The sequence below is a fragment of the Bos grunniens genome, chromosome 4 (genome assembly GCF_055505025.1).
Source record: "Bos grunniens cultivar Pamir isolate PY7600 chromosome 4, Bosgru_T2T1.0, whole genome shotgun sequence".
NCBI lineage: Eukaryota > Metazoa > Chordata > Mammalia > Artiodactyla > Bovidae > Bos > Bos grunniens.
In genome coordinates this window covers 50,887,900-50,900,000 of record NC_141168.1, presented here as the reverse complement: position 1 = coordinate 50,900,000, position 12,101 = coordinate 50,887,900, and the positions used below count along the sequence as shown (strand labels likewise).

The following is a 12,101-nucleotide window of genomic DNA, read 5'->3' as shown; positions in this document are numbered from 1 at the left end:
CTTTCCCAAACCCCTAAAGTCATGGCTGGGGCAGGATTCCAACTTCTCTTTTCAGTTTTGTCATGTGTCTAAGTTCTCTCATTTTTGATGATCATGTTAGGAAACCAGAGGCTAAAACAATGGTGTGTCACTGTTTTGTGGGAAAAGGATCTGTCTAATGAAGAGCTCTGTGGTTGGGCGGGGTGACTGGGACCAGCACTGTGGCTTACTGCGGGGCAGGCGTGTCCTGGCTAAATTGGCACAGGTGCTACCCGGCAGCTCTGGAAGGCCATCTGCTACTCCTGAGGACCACCTGCTTCGCAGGCCAGGGCCTGGATCACTGAGCTCAACCAGTAGTAGCCACTTCTGAAAAGAGTCATCAGTTCCAAAGGAATCTTTGTGTCTGCATATTTAAAGCCAAGATAATTATTGGTAGTCTCTGCATAACAAATGTAATTTCAATTATACTCTTTTTCTAAATTAAAAACTATTGCTTGTGTGAAATGAGTATTCCCAGTTTTTTTAAGTGCATTTTTAATGTTTTTATTCTAGGAACATTAAGAGCATTGAACAAAAGATTGTCCAATTACTATATAATGTTAACAAATATGCCAAATCCTTCATTTCCATGGCAGCAAGTGAAGCTGGAGGCTGTGCAGGCTGATTCTGAGATTTTTCAGCCCCAAGGTAGACAGGACAATATTTGAAAGTGTATGGCTACAGAACAGATTTTTTTGGGGGGAGGGAGCTTTAAAGCAAAGTTACAAGGGGCTGTCAAACACTTCTTCATGGCTTAATATCCATAACATTAATAATGTGGGTTTTTAAAAAGATTTCTTTATGTGGACCATTTTTAACTCCTTATTGAATTTGTTACAATATTGCTTCTCTTTTAGGCTTTGGTTTTTGGCTGTGAGGCATGTGAGATCTTAGCTCCCTGACCAGGGATTGAACCTGCACCCCTTGCATTGGAAGGTGAAGTCTTAACCTCTGTACTTCCAGGGAAGTCCTAGTGTTGTGTTTCTTGTGTTGGAATAATGTTGAAACTTCTACTCACACTTAGTCTATTGAATAAAATTAAAAATATGATATAGCCTTCTGGTGGTTTACAAATAAGATTGCACCAAATAAAAGTGTCATAGTATATATGATTATCTTAGTGTTTCAGGCAGAATCCAAAAAGATGGAACTGAATAGAAAAGTCAAACCTGAAGTCCTTATTTCCTCACCTCCCTAACTGGTTGCTGTGGCTTTCATAGCCTGGGAACTTATCAGCAGGAAGTCTAGCAGTTGGAGCTGTCACTATTGTTGATGAAGAGGAGTTGGTTTTTCTTTTTGTTTGGCTGGCATCATGGATAAAAGAGCTTAGGAAAAGTGAATATCCATATGTATGCTCTCTATCTGACATTGTATTACCAGGCTTAGGCTTCTCCAGAGCATTACTTCTTTATATCTGGAGAGAAGCAATTAAAAAATTACCTGCTAAAATGGATCTTGGATGTTCGCTTTTCTATTTTCAAAAGGCAGGTTGGCTATTTTGCCCTTGAGCCTTAAGAATTGTTGCTGATTGGCTGTTTGTTATTTTTTAATAATATATGGCATGTATCCAAGTAAGCATTCCGATGACCTCGACAATAAAATGTGATTCTTGGCTGCAAGGTCTATTGGGGGATGGCAGGCTGCCAGCCATTCATACATCATTTACAGGTGGCTGTTTCTGACAGGCCAGTGTTAGTTATTGTAAATGAGTGACAGTCCCTATAACTCACCTGTAAGCCTTACTCCGCCTGCCCAGGGCATCCGAGGTTCCCCCGGCCTCTTCACCACACGTGTTCCTCCTCCACGAAGACCCACAGGCACAGACCCTCCTGTGCACACTTCTGCCCACCCGGGCTCATCAAGATGGGGAGCTACCTTGTATGTGATTGACGATAATTAGGTTTCAACTGCCTTCTGATGCAGAAATACACACTATTACAGCACGGCCAATTTTGCTCCTGCAATCTTGCCTGTGAAAGGGTATTGATTCACTCTTTCACATTTTTAAAAGGTCATGGCAATAATTCCATCTGAACTGTGCTAAGTGAAAATAGTTTGTAGAAATAATATGGTTGCTTCTTAGTTCCATTGTAATTGAAAGCCACAATGGCTTGTTTTTTTAGTATATTTTAATTACATGTGTCTCCTTGCCCCATCTTCCCCTGATAAAGTGTTTGTAAAGTTATAAACCAGGTGGTCCCCTGTGGCAATGTCTTCTGACTTTTTGGCAAAGAGGACTTTTTTTGTTTCCCTACAGTATAAGGTGAGGTCTAACCAAAACTCTGGGCCGTTCTGCCTTATTAATTTAAGAATTAAAAACAGGAGACTTGAACTTTTTCCCTGACACTGTCATCTGCTGCCTATTTTCATAAGATTAGGATATATTGGCTTTGATGAGCAAGATGCTGAATATGCTCACTTTCCACAAATTTTCATTGTAGCTAAATAGCCTTTTCTGGGTTGACTTAAAAAAATATTATTCTTGCTAGTTATCAGACCATAATAAAAAAAAATTGGTGGTGAGAGTTTATAGCTCCTGCGGTATACCCACCCTCACAGGTGACAGGAAACTATGAATGATCTGTCATAAATTACTGGAATACTCAGGTAGCAGTTTAAGACTTTTTTCCTACATTTTTAGCTTTTCTGAGGCAAAAGAGTTTTAAAATGCTTGAATTGCATGTTTTGGGAAAGTGGGTGATCAGATTTTACGCTCTAAGCCACTCTGGATCTCTCTTCCAGTGAGGGGGGGGCGGGGAGTCTCAGCTGTTTCTAGTCTCAAAAATGAGCCCGTCATTGTACTTTCAAACTAAGGGGCATAATCTCATCCAGAGCGTGGGGATTTACGCACATAATTACCATCAATGCTAATGGCATTTATGTCTGTACAGCCCTGCACATCAAGATGAGAATATATTTCCATGTCTTCATGCTGTGAAAGTACATTTAATATCATTCATTTTACAACTGATTTTTTAAGATGATGTCCACATTCTGTCATGGCATACGGATGCCTAGTTAAAAGTAAATGGGGGAAATATTGGGAAGGGATGTGATGGCTAAACTTGTTCATGTCGATGAGATATCGCTAAACTCAAATCCATTCATACTCTTTAAATGACAACACTCTAGTCGGCTTTGAAACTGCTGGCACACTTTTCATAGTGTTATAAATTTGTCAGCCTAATGGGACATTTTGTAGATGTTTTCCTCTTTAAGTGCTTTAACAGGAGTAGGTATTCCATTGATCCAAAAATTCAGCTCAGCTTCTCATTTCTGAGAGATGAGAATCATACATTTAATGCCTTACCAGAAATTAAGTGGTGGATGGTGCCCTTCATCTCTTCAAGGAAAGAAAATTCACTCTCTGCTGAACTCTGCTCTCTTTTGGCCTGGGAGCATCTCAAGAGCAGGACATGATTTGAAACTGGAAACATTAGTGATCATCGGAATCTGGGGTGGTTCCATCTCTTCATTGATTATTTGATTGTCTTTATTCATCAGGCCCAACAGCCTATTGAATAGCGTCTTCACGTCTATGCTGGCCGAGCAAATTCAGATCCGAGTCTTGATTGATCTCTCCCAGGACTTTGACCATTAAAGCAAAATAATAGATCTATCTATCCTGTCCAATCTCTGACACCCTTATGTTGGAGCCAGCCCAAAGCAAAAGGGTCCTATGCCTAAATCATAAAAATAAGGGGACAGATGTGTGCAGAAGTCCTTCCTGAGAGGGCTGTTTGGGTCTCCTCCAAAGGAACACAGCCTTCTCTGGGAAAAATAGAAGGGCTTCACAAGAGACCTCAAAAGGCAGTGCAAAGGAGCAAGGTCACTTCTGAATGAGCTAAAGTTGGCCAACCGTGCCCAGCTGGGTGACCTCAGGCAAGCCACTGGACCTCTCTGAACCAGTTTCCTCCTCCATAAGATGGAGCAGGATAAATGCTGAGTGTTTTACCACCTTGGAATTTTATAACCAGTGCCTTTGGCTTTTATAAATATTGGGATTACAGTGAATTACAGTGAATAACAAGAAGGAAACACTGATTTCCATGGGATTATGCAGATGAGAAGGTCTAGGGCACTAGATGCCTTGATACAGTAACACTGGTGGATAAGATGCCATCCTAGCGCCAAAGCCCAGGTCCACCCCAAACCCTGATGTGTGATTCCTTTGCATTCAACTTGGTGGCTTGACTAGTAACAGCCCAGCTACTGAAGCTGCTGTCAGTGGCACTGACAAATCCCAAGGGGCAGAAGGTAGAGGGTCCTTGGTGAGGAAGTACTAACCTCATCTCGGTACTAGCCTCTTCCTTGGCATCACCAGACTGGCTTGTGGGTGTTGCTTTACCTCACCAATCACCAACACTCTCTCGGCTTTTTCCTCTTGTGACCACTATTTCCTCAATCATACTGATCACAGAGTTCTTTTTAGCCTTGAAGACATTGCCCTCCAAATTCCCTTGATTCTAGTCATGCTTTGTCTTCACCCAGTGCCCTACAATTGTATGTGGTACATCTATGGCCCCATTCCACTCCACAGGTGTTTTTGAAAGACCATTGCCTCACTTTAATCATGTGAATTCCCTTATTCTCACTTTTGGAAATATCTTCTTTAGCATTAACTCAGTACTTAATTGGGCACCTACTACAGATAAGCATTGGGCAAGGACCTGGGGAGAGCATTGAACGAAACACTGTCTGTGACTTCTAGGACTTGACTTGTTCACATTTGTAAGGTGTTAATCAATTGCAAAGGATATTCACATACATTTTCTGATGTGCTTTCTACAGCAATTTGGAAAAGTACATCTAGCAGATGATATTATTATTTCTATTCAGAGAAAAAATGAAGACAGAAAGAACAAACTAGTTCCTCAAGGTCCTGCAGGTTAGTAGTGCTGAGTATTGCCTCCAACTCAACGTCCTGCGACTCCAGATGTCTTGTCTTATGTCTCCACCATGCACCTGCTCAGAGCCACAAGTCAAGACCAAGGTATTCCTGGCAGGCCCTTCTCAGTGTGTTCCCTGTGTCTGAGATGCAGCTGACCCTGTGAAAGAATGACCCAGGGGGCCCAGTAGCTTAGAAGGGCTGGCAAGGTGTTTAACCCAAGTCCATGCCTTGCTTGTTGGATTTGTGCCTCTCTCGGGTGCTGGGCAAGGGCAGCCATTCACTCCTGAAGTTCCTAAGCTCGCAGCTGTGTACTTTTCGAACTTACACCACTGAGAAATATCAAGGTCAGAACATGATTGAAGAACCTTCTCCCTTCTCTTTTAAGTTGCCGTGCTTATATGATATTGTTTTCCACTAAAGTAGGTTCTCTTAAAAATGAGGTTGAGATCCCTAAAGAAATTGCTTCAATCAGCAGCAGGGCTTAATGACTGTTAATGGGAAGTGGAGATAGGATAGTAAGTGTTACTTTGATTAATAAGAGAACTGCAGAGAATTTAAATTGTGCCACTGATGGATTATTTTCTTCAAGCTTGATAAGCACTTCTCATTTGTTCTTAAATTTGGTCAATACTGTTAAAGGCAGCAAAATGAAGTATAATTAATTCTATTACTGCCGCTCAGACCAAGTGTTACTAAGAAATAGATTATGATGCAGACGACAGTAGAAGTCCCAGAGTTGACAGTTTGATGCTTTGAATACCTGTCACTGCTTGTTAGCCTGAAAGAATGAAGAAAATTTCTGTACCCTGATTTCAAGATACCTAAAACTGTTTTCTCATCTCTGCAGGTTCCACTGACCTAATACAGGGAATATCAATAACGTGATCAACTGATACAGAAATGATCCTGTTTTGGAGGTATGAAGAGTAAATAAAAGATTGAGATATACATTAGTTAAAACCTTAAGAGCTGGATGCTCATTCTGAATTAATCACTAAGAAAATGAGATATTGATTTGATGTTAAAAGAAAGCTTTACATATTTTTCCATTTTCAAAGATTCTGCCCCATATTATGAGCCATGCTTTTCTTTATTTAGCAAAGATACATAAGCAAATAGCACAAAATAATTTTAGTGAATAAATAGCAAATTAATTTTATTCAGAACTTAGTTGATAAGCAGATGTAATTGAAATAAAAGATTTTATTTTAGTATATAATTTTATGTACTACAAGTACTAGTGCCTAGGATGGCATGAAATTAGACCTACATCTCCCCTTGTTTTCTGTAAACAGCAAGAAGCACCAGTGTTTTCTGAAGTTTTTTTTTTCTTGACACCTTTTAAACCCCTTTTAAATATGCCTGTCTATTTATTTAAGGAACATAAATCACTTTATAAGTCATGCTAAGATTCATGCCTGAATGCAGATGGATATATACAAGGTCTTACCTACTGCTTTCGGCATCTTAATTCAGTGATTCTCAGCCTTGTAGTTCATTCTCCAGGGTATCTCTGGTTAATTCAAGGAGTGCTTCCAAGCTCTAAAATGAAAATAAATTAATTCCACTTAACACTTAAAAAAAATTATGTGTCAGTCCTATTTTATGGAATCCACCAAATAGCAGCAGGCTTTTACAACTTCAGAGAGACTGGGAATCAAACTCCCCCTGAATGTGTGTCCTTCTGTTCACTATTTCTATTTCCAAGTCTGGTATTTCTTCCAAAGTGTAGAAAGTCGCTGGGTGAGTAATTTTGGATGAATATAAAACCAAGTATGTTGGGCTAGTAGTACAGTTATAAAGTTTCTATGAAGTTCAAATTCCGTTATTAAAAATGTAAACCTTATCTATTATGAATTGAGGACTAATTCTCTTGCCCAGATGTCCCATAAACATAATTTCTTAAGATGGGAGAATTATAAGATGTACATTTCAGACCAGAATGTGAAAGTCAAGCCATTGTAGAAGCTTTTGGCTGGAAAATATAACTTTGGAGACAGAGTAAAACTGTGTAGAGAGAGAGCTGGAACCAGAAGGCTGTCAGAAGCCCAGGTTCTGAAGCTTCTCCTGCCACTGCAAAGCATCAAATGACCTTGGATGAGTCTCCCAGTTCCCCCAGAACTAAGTTCTTTCCTCTGTAAAGTGAAAGATTGGCCCAACTGGTCTTCTACATCCTTTTACGCTTGAAAATTCTGGTCTTTGAGAAGAGCTCAAGCATGAGATGTTGAAATGATCTTTTTAAAGGTGTTGACTCAAAATGATGTGGTCTGTACAGACAGTAGAAATAGCCACTGTGGTCTGTGGTCAAGCCTGTGGTCTCCTAGGGTAGATAATGCACTCTGCAAGTGCAAGGTGGCCCCCACCACCGTGTACATGTGCTCCTTCCTGGAGGCAGAACGGTGAGTCGGTCTGACTCATCTCTGCCTTCAAGAAGCTTAAAGGCTAGTGGGGAGGCAGGCAGTAAGCAAGGGCATAAACCATCATGTGAGTGAGACATTCATTCAACAAATACATTGAAGAGAAGCAAACCAGGAAATGTTTGCATGATAAGATGGGGTCAGAGAAGGCTCTCTGACAGGGAGGATAGAGAGTGAGAAAGCTGACCCAGGGTGGAAGCAGAATAAGGGGAAATAGGGAAGGGAGATTTCCAGGCCTGCTTGCTTAAAAGATAAAGGTGGAAATAAGCCCGGATCTCATCTGCATTGTCTCATTGCCTTGTCTGCACTTTTCTTCTCTATTTTATATACTTGTGAGGTGTTCTTATTAACTCAAGAAAAACCGTGCAGAGAAAAGATTGTTTCCATTGCTTTCTACCCAGTCATTCTCACCTATAGCAACTCAGATAATTTTGCCTTTGGTTTCCCAGATTGCTGCCGACAATTCAAGTTTAAAAACCTCGAGTTGGGTTATTTCCATTCGCACTGTATGTCTGTGTTTGCCCATAGAATTTGGTACAACTTACGACTTCAGAATTACTGTATAATGCTCAGAGGTGTGAAACGCCATTTCGAGTAATGCCTTTCTTCAGTTAATATAGATAAATATTGATGGCAGGCAGCAGTAAAACAAGTCATTAAATTCTCCAGTGCAAGTGTATCCCACACATAGCTGGAAGCTACAGACATCACACCAGGCGCGGAGAAAACCACTGCATATAATTGGAGCACTTGCATCCCTCAGCTCCCTCGTGCCAAAATGGAAAACAGGGTTTTTTTGGGGGAAGCACGGGCACCAAGGGGAGAGACCGGGTTGGAATCGCACTGCTGGTCCGTTCTGCCCACTGTCTGTCTGCCGCCGCCCTAATGAGTTCCTGGCTGAGGCAGAAGCCTGTGAAAAATGGCAATCAGCAACAAGCAGAGCTCTGATGCTCTGAAAACAAAGAAACTTTAAAGTAGTAGCCCTATAAAGCCAGCTAAAGAGTTGCAGGGTAACAAACCCCCTTCTCTTTTGTCCTTCGATTGTTTGACAGCAGCGTCTTTGTGCCCCTGCCGCACTAGGCTTGGGTCACCTAGGGGGTGTGGCGGGGCTGGCTTACAGTCCCAGATCACGTGCTTGTTGCTTGATTCCTTGGATGAAAAATGGAAGGCCCTGTTTCCTCATTTTATAACACCGTCCTAAGGATGCCAGCCTGGTATAGATGTTGAAACTCCACAGTACGGGGTACCCTTTCTTCAAGGTGTTTTTAATGGGCTCTGGGTTGTCAAAGACACTGCTCTGATAATGAGGCTGTGAGCCCCGAGTGAGGAGAAAGCTCTGTAATGAGGGAGGCGGACAATTTGTTACAGTGATGCGGTTACTTGGCCATAATATCTTTTTGAGGTTTATTAAATCATATAAAATTTCAATTTACACTGTAATATTCTATAAAAGATGGAGCACACAGAAGTAATAAGTATGACAACATTTCTTTCATTTATGAATTGTATTGTTGATTGTGTTAACACTGCCACATCCAGCAGCAGGATTATTTATGTCGGGACAGTAATTTTCTATCTCCAATTTAATTTTGTAAAAGTTAATTACAAATTAGAATAAAATGAATGCAGTTATGGAAGGCAGTGAAATGCTGAGATAGGATGTTATTGGGGGGGAAATATTGACTCAGGCCGCTTGTGGTGGAGATCACTGTTATAGAAACCCAGGGCTTCTGGTCCAAGGGTCACCCATCCATTTGTTGGATGAAGAGAGGTTCTGGGTTTAATCCATGAGGAAATGAACTGTCCTTGGGGGACCTTAGGGAATATCAGTGGTCGTTCTAGTGAAACCCCTTTCTTTCTCAGACAGGTCACAAAGCTTGTCCCAGTCACTCAGCGCAGAGGTGACAGAATGAGAACTAGAATTCCAGTTTTGGCACACCAGGTTAGTCAACTTTCATTTCACTCCGAGGTGAGTGTAGATTTGTTTCTGCTTTAAAAAGTGGGCAGAGGGGTATGTGGAGAGAGAGGAGGTAGAAAGTTTCTCCAGGTCTTAACGCAAACCAATCTGCGCCCTGCAAGATGGAAAACTGAAATGCATGTGGCATATTCCCAGTCACCTTTTCCTCCCCTGTTGAACTCTTTTTCCATTTCTCCACTGGTAATGACAAAGTTTCTTCAACAGGCTTTCTACCAAAGCCATTGAGCAAAAGAGCCAGTTACAACCCTTCAGGAGTTGCTCCAGCCAACTCAGCCCCCAAGAGAGAAAGGAACACCAGAGACAGAGACCGAGCAGAGTGGAGAGAATTCTCAGGCCTGAACACGATACCCCAGTTCTTCACCTCCCTTCCCTGCCATTTCCCCATGTGCACTATGCTTTTCCCCTGGGACTTGGCCAATCGCGCCTCTCGCTGAGAAGGTGGGTGAGCTCAAATGCGCCCAACCTACATCCCTCCATTTTCACCCCACTCTTCTCAAGCATGTGGTCTCTTTCCCTTCCCATTCTCAATACCAGACTTTCACCATTTGCAATATCAAGATTGACTTGCTAGGTGAAAGACTTTTATATTTAGTTTTTAATAGAGCAAAAGTGACTCTAAATTTGTTAATATTCTTTAGGTTACATAGGACAAATTACAGATAAGTGAATCAGTAATGAAATTTGTAATGAGAATTTCTCAAGTATGAAATGTTGGCGCAAGGAAAGTTAATTGCAGGATTTTACAGCCATTATAGTTTATATCATAAATGCAAAAATGACGAGGGCCATTTAATTACAGTAGGAACACACTAAATTTTTATGGAGTGCCATTTTGTTAAAGAGGTACTCGGAGCATTAAGAGCAAATACCATCCTAACTGTGGGTCCAGGTAGCTTTCACAACATCAAATAAATATGCTATTGCTACAAAATTGTTCCTTAGATACTGTAATTGACATGATGACTAATGAGATGGGTTTATTCTCACAGCTTCACATACTCAATTTACAGTGTCTGAAAGTTATTTTTTTTTGCTATCCACAGACCTGGAAGGAACCAGAAAAATCCCTCTTGGAAAACACTATCTCTGCCTCTTCTCTAATTAACCTTCAAAAATGCATTTTGAAATATAGAAGTTGGTGCCTGGCATAGAAATTGGATTGTCTCAGAAAAAAAGAAGACCCAAGTGCTAATTTGTTCCTTATTAAATATCTGACATGTCAAAATTGCAGGCAGTTAATGTTTCTGGTGCCTTTCAGCAAGGCTGGAGACAGCATTTCCTGTGGGCCAGGCACAGTGGGGTGGCTCTGAGTACCAGTTACCACAGAAGCGAATGCTGTCCCACTGCACCCTCCTAGCCTAGGTCTCCCTTTTATTCCCCTCACATTCCAGCCAGGGACCTGTGGGCATAAGATGCCCTGATCTCTATGGAAGGAGGTGTCTAGGGGGGCTGACTTAGAATTCTGAAGCATCCCCCATCATTGTGGGTTTAGGGGATGCACCCCCCTCACCTTGTCACCCCAGGCCTCAGACACTCCCAGAATAGGAAAAAAGAGTTCACAGTAAAAGAGCCATATTCACTCTGGCCCCCCGAACATGTTTTAGATTGTTTTGGAAAGCCAGAGTAATGGTACGCCCATGTTTTGGAAATCTAGGGTGGTTGTCCTTCTCTCTATTATCCAGTAAAGTTCCCGGAGGGAGATTATTCTAGGCAGTATTTCTTTTCCTAGGAAAAGTAAAGGAACAATATCCGTGGTCTCCCTTGTCTAGTCAATGGAACTGGAAGTTAAGAACTGTTGATTTGCATGGAGTCAGCTGGCAACAGAGAACCATCAAGAGCGTCCAGTTCCAGGACAACAGACAGCGCACTCAAGGATTTTGGAGAAGAGCAGCTATACATTGGTAACTGGCACAGTGACAAACTGTTAATGGTTGTGAATTGGGAGTACTTTACACTATCCTTGAACTTTTCTGTATGCTTGAAATTACTCGTGAATGTAAAAACTGAAATAAAAGAATATCATTAGCTGAAACTGGCCAAAATAAATAAAAATTTTAAAAGGACTGTTGATTTGGAAAACCTGCATTCCACACCCTGCTCTGCCACGAAGTAACCATGAAACTTTGAATGTTCATCTGGAAAATAAGAATGTAATAATGATCCCAGGTTCCAGGAGATATTGTAAACATCTGATAATTTAGTGAAGAATTTGTAAATATAAGAGCAGGATCTCATATGTTCTTAGCAGCATTGTTCACAACAGCCAAGGGCTAGAGGCAACCCATGTCCACAGATAAACAATGTGTAGTATATACCCACAACAGAATATCGTTCAGCCTTTAAAAAGGGAGGAGAGTCTAACACATGCTACAGCATGGATGAACCTGGAGGACGTTTCGTTAAGTGAAATAAGCCGGGCACAAAAGGACGAATACCATGTGATTCCACTTAGATGAGGTACCCGGAGCAGTCAGATCCATAGAGGCAGAAAGCAGGATGGTGGTTACTGGAGGAGAATGGGGAGTTACTGCTTAACAGGTAGAGTTTCAGTTTTGCAAGATGAAAAGAGTTCTGGAGATGGAGGTGGGGATGACGGTACAACAGTGTGAGTGACCGTAATGCCACAAAACTGCACTTAAATGTGGTTATGGTGGTAAACTTTATGTTATGTGTATATATGTTTTGTTATTTCCTTATCATATTAATGTGGATATTTGTTTTGTGTGTGTTAATTTTATTCTAGGTTAGAATTCAGTTCTAATGTTAAGTATTTTGTTGCTCAGATTGTTTCAGCTTT

The 12,101-nt window shown here is 41.2% G+C and overlaps 1 long non-coding RNA gene across 3 annotated transcripts in view; it reads left to right on the top strand.

Moving 5' to 3' along the window:
- Positions 1–11,367, top strand: part of LOC147374109 (uncharacterized) — a 12,933-nt gene extending 1,566 nt beyond the window's left edge. The window contains exons 2-7 of one of the 3 annotated variants that reach the window (XR_015162455.1): positions 876–954; positions 4,858–5,011; positions 5,757–5,826; positions 9,190–9,268; positions 9,509–9,742; positions 11,034–11,367. This is a non-coding gene — a long non-coding RNA (uncharacterized LOC147374109). Of the gene's footprint in view, positions 1–875; positions 955–4,322; positions 5,012–5,756; positions 5,827–9,189; positions 9,269–9,508; positions 9,743–10,347 lie in introns of those variants that run through there. The other 2 variants (XR_015162454.1, XR_015162453.1) reach the window with 2 other exon arrangements.
- The last annotated feature ends 734 nt before the right edge of the window (positions 11,368–12,101 follow it).